Source organism: Garra rufa, chromosome 12, assembly GCF_049309525.1.
Source record: "Garra rufa chromosome 12, GarRuf1.0, whole genome shotgun sequence".
NCBI lineage: Eukaryota > Metazoa > Chordata > Actinopteri > Cypriniformes > Cyprinidae > Garra > Garra rufa.
The window spans coordinates 43707107-43715334 of NC_133372.1; the positions used below are offsets into that span (position 1 = coordinate 43707107).

The window sequence follows — 8228 nt, forward strand, 5'->3', positions numbered from 1 at the left end:
ATCGGCTTTGTTTCATTAACATCTCAGAACATAAAAATAACCTCGGTAAAGCACACAAAACAATCATTTAGACTTTTATAGGACGATATTTCGGTTCTGTGTACAAACTAACGTTGTTTTTGTCATTCGATTACCCGCGATTTTGCTTCGATCGACACCTACAAAAATGTTTTGCTACACATCACGAACAATATTTCTTCATTTTAAGAGATAAATTTAAATTGAGTGATTTGTGGTGTGAACAGCCAGTCAGTAATAGGCTCATAGGTTGCGTTTTCAATTCACTAAAAAGAATCGACTCATAAGAGTCATTTGTTTTTTGAATCAGTCAGCTCTGGTCGCTTTGTATGTAGTTTCTGCCCGCGAGGACTGCACAATCGACAAAGATTTTTGTCATTATTTCGATGTACACGCTCTCTTTATTCATTCACAGTCGATACAGCAAATTCGTATTCAAAACTCTCATCTTTAATATGTAATATATTTCATTTATTACGCTATAGATTCATCAGCGCATCCCCTAGAGTCCACCGCATCTTTCGCGCTTCTCTCATGAGCTCATTGATTGGTTACTGCGCCTCTCTCTCGCCCCGCCCTCTGGCGCTCTCCTCCCCGTTCCTCCTCTCACTCCATCCTGCCTGTTTTTCACAGCTCAGCATTCTCCTTACATGTAGTGTAGGTTTTTAAAAGCAGGAGGGGTGGGATGGCTTTCAGAGAGTGTGCCGTGAAAAAATGCCTCCTCACCCAATTGGAAATGGGAGGAGTTTTTACTGAGCCGTGATTGAACCAATGACAGCACAGTGCCGGGAAATACAGCAGTGAAACACCAGGGGCTGTGGTGCTGAGCAACGATTGCAGGGTGTGAGACTAGAAATGTGTGTGTGTGCATGAGAGCATCTCCGCATCTGTCCCGATCCGAGCTATTCTGTGTGTGTGTGTGCCTGTGTGTGTGAGCGTAGAGGAAGACATCAGGGGTGTGTGTGTGTGTGTGTGTGGTTTGCACAGGTCTGATATTTCCAACAGAAGCAGGAGAGGATAAACCAAAAGTCCTGATTGTTGTCACTTTTCTTTTTTTTCCCCTCCCAAGCTCTCCAAGTGCCCTGCGCGCTCTGCGAAGTTTCTTTCCTCAACCCCCCTCTGCATCACCACCCTCCTCTTGGTGCAGTACATCTCCATTGAGGATACACACGGTAGAGAGGTAAGTACAGTATCCCTCTTTTAAGATAAAGCATGCTTTTAATAAGATTTTAATGCTTAGATAGGAGCCTGAATGTACAGTAGTCTTTCAATCACTGCAACAAAAAAATCTGGGAGAGGCGGCGTGCGGCAGAGAGGAAGATCTTTGTCAGCGAGTGGAACTTTCTCAGCGCGCAGGAGAGTGCGAGTGCGTAGCGTCCTAGTGCTGCAGTATCACATTACATAATAGTGGCCGATGTGCGTAGAATAGAACTTGAGAGTCTCATAATTTGTACGCTCAATACACATCTCTAGAGATGCGGTCTGACACATCACTGCTGGCTCTGTAGATTGACTGTGCATGATCATAAAACACAACCGCAGCTGTTTGTGCACTTTTTGCAAGTTTTATCTGCATTGAAACACTACAGCATTCTCCTAAACTGTTTGAGTTGCAAGCACTAGCTGTTTTGCAGACTATTTAGGGTCGACATCCAGCGGAGAGCTCGTTATTGGCCGTGTAGCTGCTGATCGTGGCATCTTTTTGCTGATCAAGCTATTCCGCCGACAACAGGCGCTGGTTTACTCGTCCCGTCTGCTGGCGAAGGATGTTATAAACCTGATTGCCTTGATGTTTAGGGGAAGTTTTTTTCTCATTTAACATTTTATTATCCTTTATTATCATTTTATTATGAAGCGAACTGCGCTGAGGTCAGTTCTAAAAGTCAAACGCTGTGTGCTGTGTTCATTCTTGTGTGTGCCTTCACTTCTCAAAGACGTCCCGGCAGGGCTGATAACAGGAAAAGGCAATTTAAGAGGTAATCTCATTGATTGCAGTGGCGACCAGGTGAATAGCGCTGGTGAGAGACAAATGCAGACAGATGGATCACAGGGAGGTGCCCTGGGCCGCAACGCTTCGGCTAAGTGCTTGGGGTCAGTCCTTGAGAGCTCCACATAATAACGGCACTCGTTTAGATTCAGAGTAGACCTCGCTCTACTCAAAGCAGAGGTGAGACAGAGGAGGCATCGCCGCATTGGACACATTCACATACACACACGCACACACTTGTTCAGTGGAGTGAAACGTTTCTCCTTCCTGTAATAAATCATGCTTTCTTACTGCTGTACAGGGGCCGGTAATGTTGGAAGAAGAACGTTGTCCCTTTTTTTGTTTTTACAGTATTGGATGGGACTTGGGTAATAATGACGCAGTATCAGGACTCCTGATGCGCCGTTATTATAAAGAACATCTCGCTCATCATGAGCTTGTTCTAGTGTTTACTGATTTTTCTAATTTGGACTCTCAGTGACATACCCGAACCTCTTATTTTTTTTTTCTATCTATATCTCTTGCTCTCTAGAGTGCCGTACATTTTTAAAAGAGGATATCTGCTTGATGGTTCATGAAATTGAATGGTCTTTGCCTGCTGTAATCGTGTCTTGCTGAAATTGGGATGCGTTCACATAAAGCACAAGGGTCTCCCTGTGGTTCTTCTAATCAACATGGTTGAAATGACCGGTGGCGCACATTAAATGCGTTCTTTTCTTTCTTTATAAGCTGATAGCATTACTTTCATAAAAGCCACAATAGGATATCGTTATTGCAGCAGGGCCAGCAGGTCGCATAGTGTTGTATAGTTGCATTGAGTTGATTTATTTGAGATTATTGGCGTTGCCTGTTGTAGTTTCCCCTTGTATCCGTTTCAAAATGAAAAGATATCATTGTCAAACAATGAATGAATTACATTTTTTGTGGTTTTTCTTTTGTGAATTTTAAGTAAATATTGTGCGAATATTTATAATGTGCTAATCAGTGATTTTTATTGTTTATTTTATTTTCCAATGCCCATCCTAAATTAAGTTTTTATTTTATTTATTTTCCATTACCCATCCTGAAGTGTATATATTTTATTTTATTTTTTTCCATTGCCCATCCTGAAATGAGTATAAATATTTTTTATTTTGTTTTATTTTATTTTTCATTGCCCATCGTGAAATAAGTATAAAAAAAAATTTATTTCCCATTGCCAATCCTGAAATAAGTGTAAATATTTTTATTAGTTTTATTTTATTTTCCATTGCTCATCTTGAAATTAGTGTAATTATTTTTTTCATTTTCTGTTGTCCATACTGAAATAAGTGTAAATTAATTTTGTTCTCCATTGCCCGTCCCGAAATAAGTGTAAATATTTTTTGTTCTATTTTATTTTATTTTATTTTATTTTCATTGCTCATCCTGAAATAAGTGTAAATATTTTTGTTTTATTTTATTTTATTTTATATTGTCCTAAAATAAGTGTAAATTTATTTTTATTTTATTTTTCTCCATTGCCCATCCTGAAATAAGTTGTTTTATTTTATTTTCCATAGCTGATCCTTAAATGTGTAGATATCTTTTCTTTTCTTTTCCCCACCCTGTCTTCTAGCACTGCAAAAAAGCTATTCTTAAATGCTTAAATACTAAAAAAAGATTTTTGCTTGAAACAAGCAAAATAATCTGCCAGTGGGGTGAGCAAAATAATCTAGTTGTCTGCTTGAAATAAGATTATTTTTCTTACCCCATTGGCAGATTATTTTGCTTTAACTCACTTAATTTTGACTTCTTTATTTGAGAATCTTTTGATATTTTTTGCAGTGTATTGAGACCAGCCTTTAAAAAGCCTGTATTGGTGGAACACTGTATGCAATCAAAATGGCACGTAATAAGTTTGCCATAAGGCAGTGATTCTCAGACTGTACATTTGGCAGGTTCAGTATTAATAAAACAAATTATCTGTGTTCAGTGATGCTGTACTGAAGAAACCATGAGCAAACAGTTTAAATTGGGCATATTTGACCAAGCCTTAAAAAGCTTTATTTGTTTTTATCACTTCCGGTTTTCTTACAACTGCATTTCAAACTGCGTAGTAAAGGTGTGGTAGTATCATGTTCTCTCTCTCTCTCCCTCTTTTTACCTATCTGTTTGTACCTTCTCTTCCCCCCCCGCGATGCAGCTTTGATTTAACGGCATCTTCGCTGTCACATCAATCACTCCTCATGTAATGGCTTCGTAAACTCTGAGTGCTCAACGTGGGCAATGCAGAAATACAATTCCTTGTTTCACAATTCAAGAGCTCAGCCATGCCAGCTGTTTTGGCCACTACATATGTTCATTCACAATAACAAAAGAGAAGCTCTGTGGTTTGGGTTTGTTTGATATACTAATGGATGTGATTGTCACTGCAGTGTTTAGTGAAAACCGGAATACACCCAGCAAATTAGTGACACTTTCTGTCTATTATAATAATTTGCTAAAAATTAATTCAATAATAATTATATTCAATAAAAATATTCACACACACAGTTAAAAACTGGGATGATTAAATCTTTATTAATGTGTCACTGCATGAAAGTGAACAACAGCGATTCATTCACATGATTTAAAATACTGATGCATTCACAACTGATGGTGCTTAAAGTGCTTGAAGTACCTGAATTTGACTTTTTGAAATTTAAGGTCTGGAAAACCCTTTAAAATAGCAATTTTTCTGAAGAGGTACTTCAAAAGTGCTTGAATTATAGAAAGACAATGTATCTTTGAAAAAAGGGTAACATTTGATTAATAATCCCATATCTTTTTATGCAATATTCACGCAATTAAAAAATCATCATTTTTTTTGGCCTATTTCAGTTAATGTCATAAAACTATCGAGCTAAACCAGTAGTAGTACTGAAAGTGTCGTGTAAACATTGCTGATGGCCGAGAAGAGAAACAGATGAACCAAACCAATTGAGTGAGTCATTTAATATGGAACCACTCCGATTGATTCAAACTTGTGACTACTTTTCATTTCAAGCAATTTACTACCCAAAACCAGATCAAAAATAAAAAAAAAGAGCCATTCATTTTTGAATTTCGACATCGCTTGTAATAAAAACTGTTGCGTCTCAACATGATTCTCTGTTTTGAAGCACTCCAGTCGGATCACATATTGTGAATCATTTGATTTAGATCGGGCCTTCAAATTGCGTATCACGAATCATTTGATTTAGATCAGGACTTTGGAGCTGGTTCTTGAATCGTATGCGAATTGAATGGATTTGATTCAGATCGGGACTTGGGAGCGTGTATCTTATTGTGAATCATTTGATATTGGAACTTCAGAGCGGGTTCTTGAATCATTCCGCAAATTCAATGATTCCACACTTTGAGTCCTGATTTTAAAATGATGGTTTGCGAATAATTTAATTCAGATCAGGAATCATTTGATTTATATTGGAACTTCAGAACAGGTTCTTAAATCATTCTGCAAATTGAATGATTCGAATTGAATGAATCCTGATCTGTTTTGCAATTTTGTGAATTATTTGACTTGGATCGGAACTTTACGTATTGTGAATCAATTGATTTAGATCGGAACCTCAAGTCGTGAATCGAATGATTTGAATTCTGATCTGAAATTATGGTTTGAGAATTATTTGAATCAGATCTAGACTTTGGAGCGCGTATTGCGAATAATTTGATTCATATTAAAACTTCAGAAAGGGTTCTTGAGTCATTCCGCAAATTAAATGATTCAATTGAATGAATCCTGATCTGAAATTATGGTTCGCGAATTATTTGATTCAGATCAGAACTTCAGAGTGCGTATCGCAAATCATTTGATTCAGAATGGGTTCTTGAATCATTCCACGAATTGAATGATTCCTGATCTGATAAGATGGTTCGCAAATCATTTGATTTAGATCGGAACTTCAGAACGGGTTCTTGAATCATTCCGTGAATTGTATGATTCAAATTGAACGAGTCCAGATCTGAAATGATTGTTCGCAAATCATTTGATTCAGATCAGAACTTTGGAGCGTGTATCGCAAATAATTTGATTTAGATTGGAACTTCAGAATGGGTTCTTGAATCATTCCACGAATTGAATGATTCCTGATATGATAAGATGGTTCGTAAATCATTTGATTCAGATCGGAATTTCAGAACAGGTTCTTGAATCAATCCGTGAATTGAACGATTCAAATTGAACGAGTCCTGAACTGAAATGATGTTTCGCAAATCATTTGATTCAGATCAGGACTTCAGAGTGTGTATTGCAAATCATTTGATTTAGAATGGGTTCTCAAATCATTCAGATTGGGTTCTTGAATCATTTCATGAATTGAATGATTCAAATTGAATAAATCCTGATCTAAAATGATGGTTCGCAAATTATTTGATTCAGAACTTCACAACGGGTTCTTGAATCATTCCGCAAATTGAATGATTCGCAATCTGCGCTCAGAGTCCTGATCTGAAATGATCTGACTCGTGAATTATTTGATTCAGATCGTGACTTCACATTGCGTATCGTGAATCATTTGATTTAGATTGGAACTTTAGAGCGAGTTTTTGAATCATGAAAATGTAATGATTTGAATTGAGTCCTGATCTGAAATGATGGTTTGTGAATCATTTGATTCAGATTGGGACTTTGGAGCAGTTTCACAAAACTTTGTTTCTTAAACAGTAGAAAGCGTCAAACCATATGTGAGCTCTCTGACTGAAGTTCCTGAAAATCAAAAAAGTAGTGCTTGAAAAAACCTTGAAAGTCCTGTAATTTTATTTCACAGTATTTGTGCTAACCCTGCACACAACCTATGCGAGGCCTGTGCTAACCATGCGAACGAAAGGTCGCATTTAAGCAGCGACCTCCCCCTGTCCGTCAGATTACTCAGAACTGATGATAGAGCAGCAACAGAGTTTGACATGTTCGTGACAGCTCCATAACATAATATTTAGTAAGGACAGCCAAGGTGCTGGGCTGGTAGATTTAGTGCCCTCAGGCTGCGAGATGTTACAGCATGCTGACTGAATCAGATGTGGAAGGTGTGTGTGTGGGAGTGTTAGAGAACAAGAAAGCAATTTTACCGTTCTATGATATTGACCCTTAGCTAAGCTCCGCCCCCTTTGGTTACCATTGCTCGCTCATAAACGCTTTATAGAACTGGATTGAACTGTAAACAGTGTAATTTCAGCAAAATGTGCTCATACAGTGAGATATTATTTTTACATGGTCTGTGAAGTGGGAACGTTTGACAGAAATGGTTAAATTACACTGTAAAATAGACTGAATGCGAATGATGAATAGAAAAGGGAAGTCCCATTTGAAAAGGTTCACAACTATTGTTTTATAAAAAAAATATAAACAGTAAAATGAACATTAACTTTTTACTGTTTTCTTTACTAATTTCTTTCAAATTCAATTTAAAGCTATTTAAACACACAAAACGTCCATTGACTTCATTAAAAAACAGTAAAATTTTGTCAAATAATCTAGCAGACGACAGGATTGGTCAGTTACATTTTAAAGGCGGAGTTTTAGCAAAAAGTGTTTTATTGGCTAAAAGTTGTCTCTTCTTAAAGGAACACTCCACTTTTTTTGGAAATAGGCTCATTCTCCAACTCCCCCCGAGTTAATAAGTTGAGCTTTACCGTTTTGAAATCCATTCAGCCGTTCTCCGGTTCTGGCGATATCACTTTTAGCATAGCTTAGCATAGATCATTGAATCCTGTTAGACCAGTAGCATCGCGTTCAAAAATGACCAACGAGTTTTGATATTTGTCCTATTTAAAACGTGACTCTTCTGTAGTTATATTGTGTACTAAGACCGGTGGAAAATGTAAAGCTGCGATTTTCTAGGCCGGTAAGATTAGGAACTACACTCCCCTTCCGGCGTAATAGTCAAGGAAGTTTGCTGCTGTAACATGGCCGAAGCAGGCATAGTAATATCAGTTTTGTCGGTCAAACTGATAGACAGGCTTTGACCTTTCTGCATTTGTTTCCGTAGTCAAAATTGAATTGTATTGTGATAGATATAAATTCAGGCACTGGTGGCATTTGGCTTTATGCTAATTTGAGAATACTGTCTTTTGTGTGTTTGTGCGTGATGCCAATTATGTATGCGTTCTTATAAAACGTCACAATATTGTATTTGCGATCACATAATCTTGCAGCAATAACTTGTCAGGTGGAGCAGCGGTGCTGTAAAATGAGGCTGAATGGTAGCAAATGGCTGGGTGGATG

The 8228-nt window shown here is 37.6% G+C and overlaps 1 protein-coding gene across 2 annotated transcripts in view; it reads left to right on the forward strand.

Moving 5' to 3' along the window:
• Window positions 1–848: 848 nt before the first annotated feature.
• The window catches only part of syt2b (synaptotagmin IIb), a 53441-nt gene continuing 46061 nt past the window's right edge, over window positions 849–8228 (forward strand). For both annotated transcript variants that reach the window (XM_073851769.1, XM_073851771.1), the window contains exon 1: window positions 849–1198. The gene's annotated coding sequence lies outside the window, so the exon portion shown is untranslated. The remainder of the gene's footprint in view (window positions 1199–8228) is intronic.